The sequence below is a fragment of the Bos indicus x Bos taurus genome, chromosome 13, assembly GCF_003369695.1.
Source record: "Bos indicus x Bos taurus breed Angus x Brahman F1 hybrid chromosome 13, Bos_hybrid_MaternalHap_v2.0, whole genome shotgun sequence".
NCBI classification, from domain to species: Eukaryota; Metazoa; Chordata; class Mammalia; order Artiodactyla; family Bovidae; genus Bos; species Bos indicus x Bos taurus.
Genome location: NC_040088.1, coordinates 83,145,622 through 83,163,831, shown reverse-complemented (window position 1 = coordinate 83,163,831; position 18,210 = coordinate 83,145,622). Strand labels below are relative to the sequence as shown.

Here is an 18,210-nt window from a genome sequence, read left to right as displayed (position 1 = left end):
TGTCCTTAAAACCATACATATGGAGACCATGGTTTAAACGTGTTTCATGGTTTCCAATTATGATGTAGATTTCTAAAGTCATATTCTTAGAAAGGCCTGAGATTGTGTTTATTCAAGCAAAGGATGGATCATTAGAATAAATAAATAAATACTTCTATTTGTTTTTGGAGAAAGAGCAAGGAAATACACTATAGGGACAAAAAAAAAACAGAAGAGCTTAAAAGTTCAGGATCAGTTACTTTAATTGTTTGGATCTCTTTCTCTTCTGTAAGACTCTACTGAGAGCATTTTTTTACTTCTTTATTTCAAAGACTGTATATGAGCGGATTCAGCAAGGGGATGACAATGCTATAAAAAACAGAAGCCACTTGATCCTTTCCCAAAGAGTAGGGCTTACTTGGTTTTATGTAAGTAAAATTGTAGTACCGTAAAAGATGGTGAATGACAGGAGATGGGAGGCACAGGTAGAGAAGGCTTTTTGCTTCCCTGAAGTGGAAGTAATTTTCAGGACAGTGTACAGGATGGACGCATAGGACACAGATATTGTGAAAAGAGACACACTAGGGTTGAGCCAGCAGAAATGGATATTGTGATTTCGATATAATGTGTGTCAGTGCAGGACAGGGCTAAAATTGGGGTTGCATCACAGAAAAAAAGTGCTAGATTACACTAGAGTCACAGAAATGCAACCTGCTCAAGAAAAGCACATTGACAAAGGTGTCCATGAAGCCAATCAAGAAGGATCAAAAGATAAGAGAGCAGCAACGTCTGGTGGACATAATAGCTGGGTAATGCAGAGGGTTGCAGATGGCTACATAGCAATCATAGGCCATGGATGAGAGAAGAACACATTCAGTGACACCACGAAGACAAAACAATTCATCTGGATGAAGCAGTTAAGGTATGAAATATACCTGTTGGAAGTCAGTAAGTTGTCTAAAGTTTTAGGGGTGACAGCTGTTGAGAAACTGAGGTCAAGAAATGACAGGTGACTGAGGAAAAAATACATGGGGGTGTGAGGATGGAGATTGAGGCAGATTATCAACATCATTCCTGCATTGCCCAGCACAGTGATCAGGTATATCAGGAGAAAGGGTGAAGAGGATCAGCTGGATCGCTTCAGAGTCTGTCAGTCCCATGAGGATGAAGTCAGACACGTGAGTGATATTCCTTCTGCCCATAGTGTTCAAATGCTCTAAACTGCTGAGAAATCAGTTGATTCTTAGCAGGAATCACTGCAAAAAAGATTTGTGTTTCCATGAACAACATGACGTATTTCTATTACCTTTTACAGAAAAGGGAAAATATTGAGGAGTATATCAAGTATGAAGAGAAAAATCTTTACTTGATTGCTAAATATAGAAATGTGTATAAATTGACATTTACATACAATGTACTAAAAGCTACTGTATTGGAAAATTAGAAATAGCCTTGTAATATTCTAAACATTTCACTTTATTAAAGCATTTAATTCCACTGAGAAAGTTATACCATAGATACTAATATTAGTCACATATTTTAGATGAAAAAAAGTACATAGAGAATTTAGGTAATTTATCCAGAGTCAGAGCTAGTACATGTTGTCTCAGTAATTCTATGAAGATAGATTGATCACACAGTGTATGCCCATAGTACAAAATCTTATTCATAATTAATTTCAGCAACCCTGAAAAACAAATGCTGGATATAAAACAATAATGAAAGAATTGTTTCAATACATAATGCACAATTCTTTTTTTCCAATATGATTTAATACTAATGAAATATAAATTTCAACCTTTGGATTTCAGTAGGGTGTATTAAAAATGCTAGACCACATATTAGCATTAATTTCCAAAAAATATGTATTTAAATAACTTGATATTCAAAATCAAATTTCTACAAAAATTATATTTCTAAAATACACACATTTCATGCAGATCCTGATTACATCAGTGTTGTCTTTCACAAGCCCTGGGAGTACCTAGGTTAAGGTTAAATGATATCTGCATGCATACTTCTCTAATGTCCTTGTTTTATTTGAACCTAACTAAAACTTTCTGATTTTCAAAATAATATTTACCAGCAGCCAAAGTTGGTGGAGGAACAACTATTTCCAATATTATCTGACTAGAAGTATGACGAAGTTTCCCTCATGAATAAAATATGAAGACCATTTCAGCTGAAAATTTCTGTAACATAATATTTTTGATTAGTTATTTTTAAATTTTTGTTCTCTCATTTTGTTGCATTCTGTGGGAAAAGTAAATCAACATAGAAATTTTGTTCAACTTGTGTTCAAATGTAAAATTTGTCAGGAAGTTTTGTCTAAAAAGAATATCAGGGATCTAACTGCATGTGAACACAGAGTAGAATATGCCTTGCCTCTCATCCTGATAATTCCAGGGAACCTCATATACTGGATATTGGTGGTTAGGCAACATCTGGTCATCCCTATGGAACAATCTCCATCAAAGATTGCTTTGTGTATCTCCTAGGACAAGAGTTCAAGGACTAAATGCAGCTGTGCTAAGTTTTGAAAAGCTGGTTGTATTTTCCCTTAGGAGCCACACAATGAAGAGCCAAATGCTTTAGTTTTCCTTTGTGATATTTAAATTTATTCCAGTGGTGGTAGAGTAATCATTTCTAGAGAAATGATTAATCTATGACTGTAACCATCAGGGATGGAAAGATACATTTTTTACAATGAAATGTTATATTTATAGTTTATATTCAAATATATGTGTGACACTATGCTAAGAGTAAATATGTCCATTAGATACAAAATGAAATCTCCAAATATGAAAAAGAAAATTCCTTTAGGGGTGATCAGAACTGATTTTTTAAGCTTTGCTGCTGCTGCTGCTGCTGCTGCTAAGTCCCTTCAGTCGTGTCTGACTCTGTGCGACCCCATAGATGGCAGCCCACCAGGCTTCCTGGGATTCTCCAGGCAAGAACACTGGAGTGGGTTGCCATTGCCTTCTCCTGAAATATAATTGATACAAGAAGATCTACACACATTTACTATATATTTATTAGTGAATTTGGACATCTGCATATATCCAAATGCCATCACCACATTCAAGGTTCTAAACCTAGCCATCATCAGCTCCAAAAGTTCCCTTGTACTCTTCTATGCATGTGTGTGTTTTGTGGTAAAAAAAATGATTTCTTTCTTTCTTTCTTTTTTACTAGCTATTTGATTCTTATTTTTATTATTTTTATTTTTTCACTTTTTTTTTAACTTTACAATATTGTGTTGGTTTTGCCATACATCAACATGAATCTGCCACGGGTGTACACGTGTTCCCCATCCTGAACCCCCCTCCCACCTCCCTCCCCATCCCATCCCTCTGGTTCATCCCAGTGCACCAGCCCCAAGCATCCTGTATCCTGCATCGAACCTGGACTGGTGATTTGTTTCTTATACGATATTATGCATGTTTCAATGCCATTCTCCCAAATCATCCCACCCTCTTCCTCTCCCACAGAGTCCAAAAGACTGTTCTGTACATCTGTGTCTCTTTTGTTCTCTCGCAAACAAGGTTATCATTACCATCTTTCTAAATTCCATATATATGCGTTAGTATACTGTATTGGTGTTTTTCTTTCTGGCTTACTTCACTCTGTATAATAGGCTCCAGTTTCATCCACCTCATTAGAACTGATTCAAATGTATTCTTTTTAATGGCTGAGTAATACTCCATTGTGTATATGTACCACAGCTTTCTTATTCATTCATCTGCTGATGAACATCTAGGTTGCTTCCATGTCCTGGCTATTATAAACAGTGCTGTGGTGAACATTGGGGTACACGTGTCTCTTTCAATTCTGGTTTCCTCGGTGTGTATGCCGAGCAGTGGGATTGCTGGGTCATATCAGATCAGATCAGATCAGTCACTCAGTCATCTCCAACTCTTTGTGACCCCATGAATCGCAGCACACAAGGCCTTCCTGTCCATCACCAACTCCCGGAGTTCACTCAGACTCACGTCCATTGAGTCAGTGATGCCATACAGCCATCTCATCCTCTGTCGTCCCCTTCTCCCCCTGCCCCCAATCCCTCCCAGCATCAGACTCTTTTCCAATGAGTCAACTCTTCACATGAGGTGGCCAAAGTACTGGAGTTTCAGCTTTTGCATCATTCCTTCCAAAGAAATCCCAGGGCTGATCTCCTTCAGAATGGACTAGTTGGATAAGGCAGTTCTATTTCCAGTTTTTTAGGGAATCTCCACACTGTTCTCCATAGTGGCTGTACTAGTTTTCATTCCCACCAACAGTGTAAGAGAGTTCCCTTTTCTCCACACCCTCTCCAGCATTTATTGCTTGTAGACTTTTGGATCGCAGCCATTCTGAGTGGTGTGAAATGGTACCTCTTTGTGGTTTTGATTTGCATTTCTCTGATAGTGAGTGATGTTGAGCATCTTTTCATGTGTTTGTTAGCTATCTGTATGTCTTCTCTGGAGAAATGTCTGTTTAGTTCTTTGACCCATTTTTTGATTGCATCATTTATTTTTCTGTAATTGAGCTGCAGGAGTTGCTTGTATATTTTTGAGACTAGTTGTTTGTCAGTTGCTTCATTTGCTATTATTTTCTCCCTTTCTAAAGGCTGTCTTTTCACCTTTCTTATAGTTTCCTTTGTTGTTCAGAAGCTTTTAATTTTAATTAGGTCCATTTGTTTATTTTTGCTTTTATTTCCAATATTCTGTGATGTGGGTCATAGAGGATCCTGCTGTGATTTATGTCGGAGAGTGTTTTGCCTATGTTCTCCTCTAGGAGTGCTATAGTTTCTGGTCTTACATTTAGATCTTTAATCCATTTTGAGTTTATTTTTGTGTATGGTATGAGAAAGTGTTCTAGTTTCATTTTTTTTTACAAGTGATTGACCAGTTTTCCCAGCACCGCTTGTGATTTCTAAAGATAACCACCACATACTAAAATATAGCATGTACAAAAATAAAACAAATACATAACAAAATTCAAAAATTATATGAAAACAAACTCAAATTTTGGTCAATGTCTGAGCTATTTTTGTTCATTGAATGCTTAATTGTATTCTTCTATATTTGCATACTTATACTATATAGTCAGTATCCATCTGCATTTTATAACTAAAATTTCATAATATAATGTGACTGATTTTATGCTAGCCTTTCATAAATCCCATAATTAAAGGCCTTATGCATTGACTGATACCCCCTGACCAACTCTCCTCCAGAGTTCAGTTCAGTCACTGAGTCATGTCCGACTCTTTGTGACCCCAAGGGCTGTAGCTTGCCAGGCTTCCTTGTCCTTCACCATCAGCTGGAGTTTGCTCAAACTCATTTCCACTGAATTGGTGATGCCATCCAAACATCTCATCCTCTGTTGTCCCCTTCTCCTCCTGCCTTCAATGTTTCCCAGCATCAGAGTCTTTTCTAACGAGTAGGCTCTTCACAGAAGGTGGCCAAAGTATTGGAGCTTCAACTTCAGCATCAGTCCTTCCAATGAATATTCAGGAATTATTTCCTTTAGAGTTGACTGGTTTGATCTCCTTGCAGTCCAAGGGACTCTTAAGAGTCTTCTCCAATACCACACTTTAAAAGCATTGATTTTTTGTTTTTCAGCCTTCTTTATGGTTCAATTCTCACATTCACAGATAACTACTGGAAAAACCATAGCTTTGACTATACAAACCTTTGTCAGCAAAGTAATTTCTGCCCCTCCAGAAATGTTCATCAAATATTAACTATTTCATTGAGGATTATTTGCCCAAGATGAAGAAGACTCTAAAAAGGGTCTGCTGCTGCTAAGTCGCTCCAGTCATGTCCGACTCTGTGCAACCCCATAGATGACAGCCCACCAGGCTCCGCTGTCCCTGGGATTCTCCAGGCAAGAACACTGGAGTGGGTTGCCATTTGACTAAACATCGGATTACAATATTATTATACATTTTCTGCTGATTCATGATAATGAAATCAATATTTATGCAGATTTAAAACTGAATCTTACAGGAAAGTTTGCTCACACATCAAGAATTTCAGGTAATAATTTATTGGTGTTGATAAAGAAGCTACTTTTTAATGTATTATACATTTGATGCAGGGCAGTTCTGTTCATCAAAAAATAGTGCTGCTAAAACAGGAATCTTTAGAAATTAAAACACCAGTGTAAACTTAGTTGCCAACAGACAACTTTGGGAGTAAAGCCAACTGAGAAACTCTCAGTTATCTTCAGTGTAAAGCCATGGTGATTGCAAAATTCCCAGAAGCAAGTTCTTCTTGTTCAGTAATGTCCCAATGTTGAAGCTCATTTTGTTAAAGTTTAGGATTATGCTTTCAGAATATTTATTTGTTTATTTGATCATGACAATTTATTTTGTCATGTTGATACCAAGTCCTCATAAAACCGAGCTCCTCTGCTGAGTTTATGATTAACATCTCTATCCAAAATGTTATTCCCTTCCTTGTCCAACACCTGTTCCCCACAAAGTTGAGGATTATCAAAGGAAAGAGTGATTGAAACCCAGCAGGACCTGTGAGGCCCTCCCAGGTACAAATGCATTTTCTTGTCCCCAGTTTCCTATTTGTAGAAAGAAAGTTTTCATCCTCCTTGACATTTCCTGAGTTCTGAAAGGTACATTCAAACAATAACTGTTTAGGTCAGTGAGCACCTGGGGAAAGAAAAAATAGTGTAGTAATGGGCCAGTGTCCTGCTTCCTCCACAAGGGAGGCACATAACAGTGCATGTCCCTGAGATCTTCTATAGGAATCAAGGCCCCACCCAGGTGGAGCATGGTAACTTCAGGCTGAGCACAAGCTCGGCGACACCAGACTGGCTGGTACCAGAAGGCAGACCCCTGGAATACCACCCTGTGACCTCACCACCAAACAATCAGAAGAAGGTCAAGTATCCTGCAGAACTCCCTGCAAATTTTGCCTATAAAAATTTTCCTTGAAAATCATCTGGGAGTTTGGGTCTTTTGAACACGTGTGCATGTGTGCTAACTCACTTCAGTCGTGTCTGACTCTGTGTGATGCAATGAAATGTAGTCTGCCGGCTCGTCTGCCCATCGTATTCTCCAGACAAGAATGCTGCAGTGGGTTGTCATGCCCTCCTCTAGGGGATCTTCCCCACCTAGAGATTGGATTCTCATCTCTTATGTTTGTTGCATTGGCAAGCGAGTCCTTTACCATTAGCCACCTGGGAAGCCCTTTGAACATGAACACCACATCCTCCTTGCTTAACCTTAGGATAAAACTTTCTTTGCTCCAAATAGCAACATTTCTCAACAATACCTAACCAGTTGAATTTAATTACTTAAAATCACCTATACAATATATAATTCTGTATACACTTATTTCAATGTCCTAACCACTAAGGAAAATGTGATTTGAAAAGATATTTATAAATAAAAGATGTTGTGGTGACCCAAGGACAAAAGAGCAGATAAAACCAAGGAGGGTCTTGGAATGCAGGAACAGAAACACCGGACCCTTATCGCCCTTCCCTCCCCAGTGTTGTCACTATTAATGGATTTCAGGTCCTCCTGGGCAATATAACCTGTCTCCCCTCCTATCCCATAGGAGGGGAGAAGGTATTTTCCTTACTCTTCTCCACCTCCGCCCAGTATACACACCTCATCCAATCAGCAAATGACCCACCAGACTGCTATCCCACTCCTTGTACCCTGGATATAAAAGGGGACTAAGGATCCCTGTTCAACATTAGTTCTCCCTTTATCTGGTCCACTGTTCTAACAGCATCTCCCACTCTAATAAACTTTATTTCTCTCTCATTCTGTCTCATGTCTAGAAGTTCTTTTCCAACCCATGCCCGGACCATGACAGATGTCTTTGAAATAATTTCTTAAATAGAATTTTCAACAAAACTAATAGTTTTTTAGTGTCAATGTGCATGTGTACTCAGTTGGTAAGTCATATCCAATTCTTTGGGATACCAGACTGTAGCCTGCCAGGCTCCTCAGTCCATGGAATTCTCTAGCAAGAATACTGGAGTGGGTGGCCATTCCGTTCTCCAGGGGATCTTCCTGACCTAGGGATCAAACCCCCGTCCCCTGCATTGCAGGCAGACTCTTTAGCGTCTGAGCCACCATCTCCATAGAAACCTCCAAAATGCCTCAGGAATTGTGCTATAGCGAGTGCTTTATTAATCTACACACACACATACACACACAGTGTTTATTCAGTCTTTGAATTTAGATAGGCACATTGTATTTGTTAAGAAATGGAACTCTGGTTTTTGAAATATTCTCTACTTCATAAGATGAGGTTTCATAGATAAATTGTAAGAATTTTAACTCTTATGGCAAAATGAATGCATATTACCAAGAGATCTCTCTGTATCACCCAATGTCCTCTTATCACTTGTGTTTACACCTCATGAAAATTAATAACTCTAACCTTAACCATTCCCTTCTGACCACAGATTTATAATTGCTTTTATTATTTATGCTTTCACTTCTTCTCAGCTAATCAGCAATCATTTCTTGTTAATAACATTTGAGTCATCATTTCTTAATCTGACAATTTTCTACTCTCAGTTTGTTGATAGTGGAGAAAACAGCATGTCAAAACTTATGAAAAATCAATTTAATAGTTCAACATTTTGCAGTATGATGGCATAATCACTGGTGGGGTTTAGCCACCATTCAGATGCTTTACAAATCTGTGCATGTCTATGTCTGAATAATTTATGTACTGAAATGAACTCCTTCCATGGTGATCCAGTATTCTATATCAACAAATAAAATGATAATTCACCTCCTGCATTTCATGACTCTGTTACCATTTATTTTGTCTTATTCTTTTGAAGGTTACTCTATTAGTTCCCAAATTTTTGAGCCATTGAATGCCTGAAACACTTCGGGTTCACAACATGCACAGATTTGTCATGGAAACAGTTTTTGAAATGCTTTCAGGAGAGCATTTTTTACATCTTTGTTCCTCAAACTACAGACAAGTGGATTCAGCATTGGAATGAGAATGGTATAGAATACGGATGCCACCTGTGCCTGGGTCAAGGAGGATGTGTTCAGGCTGCAAATATGTGAAAATCAGGGACCCATAGAAGATGGTCACCTCCTTCATGTGGGACACACAGGTGGAAAGGCTTTCTGTCTGCCTGATGGAGACCGGATCTGCAGGATGGCTGAGATGATGGCAATGTAGGTGACTGTGATGATGAAGAGAGAGCTATGAAGGGTGAGGACGGCTAAAACAAAGATCATCATTTCTGTGCTGAATGCATCCATGTGGAACAGAGCCAGAAGAACTGTGATGTCACAGAAAATGTGATTGATGCTGGCATCACAAAATGCCAACCTGCTGATCACACAGATGGAGACCAGAGAATTGGTGAAGCTGATCATATAAGTCATGACTCCCAACCTATTGCACACATTCTGGGACATGACCACAGAATTCAATAAGGGATTGCATATAGCTACGTAACGGTCATAGGCCATGGACCCCAGAAGAAAACACTCACTACACACTAAACCCACAAGAAAGTACATTTGAATAAAGCAGCCAATGAAGGAGATGGTTTTCTGAATTGACTGGAGATTTGCCAGTGCCTTGGGTGTTACACTAGAGGTATAAAATATATCAATGACTGCTAAATTGCTAAGGAAAAAGCACATAGGTGTGTGGAGCTGAGAGTCGATTCTGATTAACTGAATTAGCCCAAGGTTCCCCAAAACAGTGAAGAGATAAATAAAGGGAAACATCATGAAGAGGATGACTTGTAGTTCAGGGTGATTTGCAAATCCAGAGAGGATGAAGAACGTCACCTCCGTGAAGTTGTTTCCAGCCATTTCTGTCAACTCAGACCCTTGACTTCTCTGCTGAAAAATGATAAGAAAAGTTAGAGGAAATTCAAGTCCAAAGGCATGATAACCAACACTGACCTAGATTCCCATAATAACAGAGTAACAGATGGGAAGAAAATATTAAATGACTTCAAGTTAATTGAGAATTTGTACATGATTTTAATTTAAAAAAAATAGAACTAACAAACAGTAATAAAAATTCCAAGTTCACATTCACTGGAATTGGTTACACTCTAAAAAAACAAATCTATCTGGATTGCTTTTTAAAGAAATTTCTCTAGAGATTAAAACATCCTCTTCCCTTATCTATTACTGGGACTCAATTCATATACTTAGAAACTTACATACTGTAATTGATTATGTATTATTCTCTAGAAAACATGAAGCTCAGCTGGAAATTTAAATTTTGATATGTAATGATACCTTATGTGGCAGTCATAAGATTTCAACAGCCAATAACTACTTTACAGGGTTGTTTTAGGTGCTTACTGAGATCTTCAGTGGGCATATCTAATAGTTCCTTGGACTCAATAAAGTTTGCTAAATTTTGCAAATATATATGCATATAATTTATAAAATATATATTTTACAGAATGTTATATATAAACATATGCAAATATTTACATATAGTGAGATATCATATATATACATATATATATATATATAATGGAGAAGGGCATGGCAACCCACTCCAGCATTCTTGCCTGGAGAATCCCATGGACAGAGGACCCTGGTGAGCTAGAGTTCATGGGGTCACAAAGATGTGGACACAACTGAGTGACTAACACACACACACACACACACACACACACACACACAGTCATTTCAGTTTACATGTCTGGTGTACATTGTCCATTCTCTACAATTGGTTGTGCTTTTGTGTATTTTACTGTACATCGCTATGTGGAGTACAGTAGTGAAGTATCTTTATTTCAAGTGCAGGTTGTGTGGAAGCAAGCATAAAAGCAGCAGTGATGTAGCTGCTACTGCTCAGAAGAGATTCAGGAAATGGTAAGGGGATTTTATTTATTTGAGGAGACAGTGTTTTGAGGCACAGGACCTGTATGTAGAATGGTACATGAAAGCTGCAGCAGCCGTTCAGAATGCAATCCATTGCTAGAATGTCATTTATGACAAGAATAAAAAAGCTACTACTCAGACACCCCTGGATAGATTTTTCAAGAGGGTGTTCATGTATAGAACTGAATCCGGCAAGGAACAAGAACCTGTGCATCAGCCTCAGACCTGAGTGACGTTGCAGCTTGCCCTGTTTCTATCGCTGATGATCTTCAGCTCTGCCATCTCCCAGCTCCTCTCTTCCCTTCAGTCGGTAACTTTTCTTGCCTGCTCACTCAGTGCCAGCCCCTGTATGCCAGCTGTTGTTCTGTAGTACTGCATTTTTCAAGGTACTGTTTTGTAAGATTAAAAATGTTTTCTTTCTCCTTGTGTTTGTTTTTTGTGCATTAGTTGTGCAAAAATTATTATAAACCTACTACAGGACAAAACTATATAGCTGATTGTGTTAGCTGGGTACCTAGGCTAATTTTCTTGGACTTAATGAACAAACTGGACTTACTAATGTGCTCTAGGAACAGAACTCATCCATATGTGCAGGACTTATATATTAATATAAAAGGAAATACACATTCTAATTATTTTACATGTTAATACTAAAATTCTCTATACTTTTTTCCTATCACATACCCTTCTTTCTATTGGTGAACATTTCTAAATGGGGAACATAGTCTATGATGCAGCCATATTGTTATGTCTCTGTGGTTTATTTTCAACATGAAAGACTTGGTTATCTAAAACATCAGGCAATAACTAATTCATTGCCAATAGCAGGATTCAACTCAATAATATGATGCAAATAAGACTACAAATGGTAAAATGAATATTATTTTTATATTTAAAACAGAAAATAAAATATAAAGTGATTTAACTAAAAATCAAAGAACTTATTTGCCTAGTTATATTGACATAAACTTGTGATAAATAAGTAAAACTGAAACTTGTGTGATATTAATGTAGTTTATTTCAGACATGTGGCACTCTGCTTGAGTAACCCAAAGGAATCTAATGTTATATAAAGTATACTTAATCCCTTAGTATCTCTCATGCTCACAGTGTCCCTATTTATTTATCCATTCATTCCTTTATTTAGCATTAGACAATGAAGACATTTCATCTTGGCTGTCATTAAAGGCAGTTTTCTTAAAGATTACTGGAAGGTGCAGGTATATAAAAATAAAAACTGTCTCACTGTGTGAAACACACATGTGGAAAATGTGGAGTCACTCAGTCCTGTCTGACTCTTTGTGACCCCATGGACTGTAGCCTACCAGGCTCCTCCATCCATGGGATTTTCCAGGCGAGAGTACTGGAGTGGGTTGCCATTTAACTACACAATAATGAAAAGAAGAAGGTGATAAAATTAGACTTAGCTGAGACTTAGTCATCAAAAGGAAACTCCCATTTCTTTCACGACTCTTCCACCTTTTTTCAGTTTTATGATCAAGCAACAGGAAGAAAAAACATTGTGTAATACTTGCATAATTCATCACAGTTTTTGGCACATAACTATATTTTCCCCATCTATAATTCTGAACTCTATGAATCCCCAATAAGATGGCTTGGATCTGTGGCTGTTTGCGCTGCTGCTGTGTCTGTTACCACAGAGCTCTATTTCTAACATAATGGGTCCCTAATGATATCAGGAAGTTGATGGGGAAAATGCTGATAGTTTTTATGACAATTATGGAAAATACGTATATCACCTTCCAATGACAGGATAAAATATAAGCCAAATTAGCAAAGTGATTGTTTATTTGCATGTACCTTCTCAAGAATTCAAATCTATTTTTTAGCTCAAATTTAGTTTTGTTTTCAGAATTAATTTTGTCCTCAGTGTTTTTATAAAGCAGTCTCATGACAAAGGATTATCTTCAGAAATCTAGTCTTAAACTGTCTTTTTATACCAGAATCTCTTTTTAAATTCACAAATATATATCATAAAGGAATTGGTCAGTTAGCACCTTTGATCTCTTGAGATTTGTACTTTAATTGTATCCCAAGGTTTATTTTTCATTTGCATGGGATACATCTGTAGTGAAAATGTTTGGAAATAAATAGTCCTTACTTGTGTGTATTTGTTTAAATGTCCATAGACATACCAAAAAATGTAATTTAATATAGTTTTCAAAATTATGTTTATTTTTATATTATTTATTTAAATTATCAAACATTATATTTATAAATTTGTTTTGATTATATATATTTTTGATTTTCTGTTATTAAATTATTGTGTATTATAAAATATATTATATTTTATCTTATTTATATTATATAAATATATATATAAGGCCTTTTCTAAAATATTATGAAATATATATGAGACACATGATAGAAAATATCAGATAACTACTGCCCCTGTCTAAACTTCCCAGGTAACTCTCCCAGCAAAAAGGAGTCTTCCTATTTACTGATTTAACATTGAAATCATTTTACCACTTATGTTAATAAATCATGTATGTCTTTTTTAATGCAGCCATTCAGTGATTTTTAATTGACTTGCTCCATGGTATGTACACAAAATAATTGGCTGAGAATAAGTTTGCCACCTAGAAAAATAAACACAGAATCTTAAGTAAAATTAAAGTTTGTGCTCTGAGTTTGATGCTCAGCAGAAAGGTCAGTACTTTGAAAAAATTAAACTGTATTATTATTGTTTCTTTATTTTCTAAGCAGCTTGGTAGGACACACTCTATAAAGATTCTAGGTTAGTAAATCTGTGACTGACCCACAAAAGTGAACTTTTTAAAGTGTCTCAGGTCTACGGACTCTTTGCAAATATTAGCTTAGAAGGATCGCACAGATTTGTCTAATTGTTATTTTTCAATTGGTATCATTATATTTTATTATTTTACTTACCTTTAGAAGGAATTTAGTATTACAATGATGAAACATGACAGATTTTTCATTGGGGAAGAAAAAAACACACCTCTAATTCTACTTGTCACACTAGAGATTTAAAAAGAGAAATAAAATCCATATCAGTTAAAGGCAGTCAGCATATTAAGATATTAGGAAGAAAGAAATGGCACTACATTTCCCCCGCCCCAGGAGCTACCCCATGTCTGAGGTCAGGGGCGGTGGCCAGGAGGAGCTACCCCATGCCCAAGGAGCGGTGGCTGTGAGAGCCCAGGAGGGCCTAAAGGAGCTATTCCACATTCAAGGTCAGGAGGGGCAGTGGTGAGGAGATACCCCTCGTCCAAGGTAAGGAGTAGTGGCTGCACTTTGATGGAGCAGCCGTGAAGAGATACCCCACGTCCAAGGTAAGAGAAACCCAAGTAAGATGGTAGGTGTTGCGAGAGGGCATCAGAGGGCAGACACACTGAAACCATAATCACAGAAAACTAGTCAATCTAATCACCCAGACCACAGCCTTGTCTAACTCAATGAAACTAAGCCATACCCATAGGGCCACCCAAGACAGGCAGGTCATGGGGGAGAGGTCTGACAGAATGTGGTCCACTGGAGAAGGGAATGGTAAACCACTTCAGTATTCTTGCCTTGAGAACCCCATGAACAGTATGAAAAGGCAAAATGATAGGATACTGAAATAGGAACTCCCCAGGTCAGTAGGTGCCCAATATGCTACTGGAGATCAGTGGAGAAATAACTCCAGAAAGAATGAAGGGATGGAGCCAAAGCAAAAACAATACCTAGTTGTGGATGTGACTGGTGATAGAAGCAAGGTCCGATGCTGTAAAGAGTGATATTGCATAGGAACCTGGAATGTCAGGTCCATGAATCAAGGCAAATTGGAAGTGGTCAAACAGGAGATGGCAAGAGTGAACGTCGACATTCTAGGAATCAGCGAGCTAAAATGGACTGGAATGGGTGAATTTAATTCACATGACCATTATATCTACTACTGCAGGCAGGAATCCCTTAGAAGAAATGGAGTAGCCATCATGGTCAACAAAAGAGTCTGAAATGCAGTACTTGGATGCTATCTCAAAAACGACAGAATGATCTCTGTTCATTTCCAAGGCAAACCATTCAATATCACAGTAATCCAAGTCTATGCCCTAACTAGTAACACTAAAGAAGCTGAAGTTGAACGGTTCTATGAAGACCTACAAGACCTTTTAGAACTAACACCCAAAAAACAGAGTTACAGGTATAGAAAACAAACTTATGGTTACTGGGGAGTAGGGGGAGGTTGGGATTGACATACATATCCTACTACAAAAAATATATAATTAATAAGCACAGGAACTCTACTCAATACTCCATAATGGCCTATATAGGGAAATAATGTTTAAAAAGTGTGTATATATGTATAATAGATTCATTTTGCTATATAGCTGAAACTAACAGAACATTGTAAATCAACTATACTGCAATAAATATTTTTTAAAAAAGAAATTTACTTTCTTACTATTCTGGGGTTTAGATGTCTGAAATCAATGTAACAGCAGGGTTGATTCCCCCCCCCCCCCCGATGCCTCTCTTCATTTGTAGATGACACCCTTTACTCTCTGTCTTCAAGCTATCTTTTTTCTCTGAATTTCAGTGCCCCAATATCAATAACCTCAGATATGCAGCTGACACCACCCTTATGGCAGAAAGTGAAGAGGAACTAAAAAGCCTCTTGATGAAGGTGAAAGAGGAGAATGAAAAAGTTAGCTTAAAGCTCAACATTCAGAAAATGAAGACCATGACATCTGGTCCCATCATTTCATGGGAAATAGATGGGGAAACAGTGGAAACAGTGTCAGACTTTATTTTGGGGGGGCTCCAAAATCACTGCAGATGGTGACTGCAGCCATGAAATTAAAAGATGCTTACCCCTTGGAAGAAAAGTTATGACCAACCTAGAGAGCATATTGAAAAGCAGAGACATTACTTTGCCAACAAAGATCTGTCTATTCAAGGCTATGGTTTTTCCAGTGGTCATGTATGGATGTGAGAGTTGGACTGTGAAGAAAGCTGAGCACTGAAGAATTGATGCTTTTGAACTGTGGTGTTGGAGAAGACTCTTGAGAGTCCCTTGGACTGCACGGAGATCCAACCAGTCCATTCTAAAGGAGATCAGCCCTGGGATTTCTTTGGACGGAATGATGCTAAAGCTGAAGCTCCAGTACTTTGGCCACCTCACGCGAAGAGTTGACTCTTTGGAAAAGACTCTGATGCTGGGAGGGATTGGGGGCAGGAGGAGAAGGGGATGACAGAGGATGAGATGGCTGGATGGCATCACTGACTCGATGGACGTGAGTCTCAGTGAATTCCGGGAGTTGGTGATTTACAGGGAGCCCTGGCATGCTGCGATTCATGGGGTCGCAAAGAGTCGGGCATGACTGAGCGACTGAACTGAACTGAGTAAGGGATGCATAGGTCAAGCATGAGACATTTTAGAGGGAAAACTAGTCTGTTTGATACTCTATTGTAAATACATGACATAATGCATAATGCATAAGACAGAATGGAGGTTAAAATTCTCATTATCATCCAAACGGATGAAGGAAAAAAATGACAAATTTCAACATGATTTAATGATAAAAGCTCTCAACAAAATAGGAATCTAAGAACTTACTTTAATATAGTAAAAGGCCTTATAATAAAACCCCACTGTAGCTTCCTACTCAGTGGGGAAAATCTGAAAGCTTTTCTTCAAGAACAGGAATAAGGCAAAGATACTCATATTCACCACTTTCAATCCATATAACACTAGAAGTTCAAGTCAGAGTAATTAGGAAATGAAAAGAAACAATGAGCTTCCAATTCACAAAAGAAGTAATATTATTTCTGCAGAATACATCATCTTGTATGTAGAAAACCAAGATGACTCCACTAGAAACAACCACTGGAACTAGTAAATGAATATAGTAACTTTGCAGATTATAAAATTAACAGAAAATTAAGTTGTTTTAATATGCACTAAAAACAGATTTTCAGAAAATTAAATTAAGGAAACAATCCCATTGCAATAGCATAAAAATACCACTTAAAAATAAACCTATCAAATGAAGTAAAGATTACTCATCTGAAAACAACACACTATTGATGACAAAATTTAAAGAAGACAAAATAAATGAAAAGATATCCAGAGCTCCTAGGACTGAAGAGTTAATATTTCTAAAGCTCATGTACTATCCAAAATGATCTACAGGGTTAATGCAATTCCTATCAAAATTCTGAAGGATTTTTAAAGAAATAGCAATCCTAAAATTCATATGAAACCACAAATGTCCCCAACTTGTCAAAGCAGTATTGAGAAATGAAAATAAAAATAGAGGTACCAGTATATTCTTGATTTCAAAATATACTGCAATTCAAACAGTTATATCCCACAAGTTGGACAACCTAGATTAAACATACACATTTTTATAAACAGAAGCTGCTGATAACTTACAGTGAATGATGTTGGATTTGTGATCTCTGAAGAAGACTTAGCCTCAGGATCAGGGACCAGGCTTGGTCACTTAGAGGTTTGTGTCACAAAAGTTTTATTACATTGCAAAAGGACAAAGAAAGCTCCCGACACAGACATTAGAAGGGGTACAGAGACTATCCCATTCACTAGTCTTATCAAGGCCTTATATATTTTTACCAAGCTCACTCCCACCACATACATCTTAATGTAGCAAGATTAGTCAGAAGGTTCTTGTTAAAAAGGAGAAACATGTCCTTGAGCAAGATACACTGTTGCTGTATAATCATTAGTACAGGGCTTAAGGGAAAACATACCCTTGAGCAAGATGAGCTGTTTTGTGTGTGTGTGTGTGTGTGTGTGTGTGTGTGTGTAATCATTAGCTCTGGGCTCACAGAAAAAAGAAAAAAAATGCCTTACGTGACTAAGACAAAGGAATGTAGATAAAAAGTTTGTTCTTTTCTTCTTCTTGAGGGCCCCAGACTCCTTATCAACATACATAAGAATTAACTCTCTCACTACTGACACTGAATCAGGAAGAAACAATCTGAACAGACTTATCATTAGTAATAAAGTTAAATATGTAATAAAGAATGAAGTTAAACGTGTAATAAATATTCTTTCAACAAATTCAAGTCCATATCAAAAGCTCACAGAGGAATTGTCAATATAGTCAATAGTAGTATAATATCTTTGTATTGTGATAGATGGTAACTAGACTTACCATGGTGATTATTTTGAAATATACAGAAATATCAAATCCCTTTGTTGTATATTAAGAACTAACATAGTGTTGTATGTCAAATGTAAACAAATGAAAACTGCCAAGAATAAGATCAGATCAGTGGTTACAAATACAAACACAAAAATAGGAGAAAGAGGTCAGATTTGTGGTTATCTGGGATGGAGAGATTAGGTGAAGATAGCCAAAAGTTATAAATTCCAGTTATAAGACAAG

At 37.3% G+C, this 18,210-nt stretch overlaps 2 pseudogenes; both read right to left on the bottom strand.

Moving 5' to 3' along the window:
* Nucleotides 1-235: 235 nt before the first annotated feature.
* LOC113902747 lies at nt 236-1,181 on the bottom strand (annotated as a pseudogene).
* Nucleotides 1,182-8,869: 7,688 nt separating this feature from the next.
* Nucleotides 8,870-9,796, bottom strand: LOC113902842 (annotated as a pseudogene).
* Between the last annotated feature and the right edge of the window lie 8,414 nt (nt 9,797-18,210).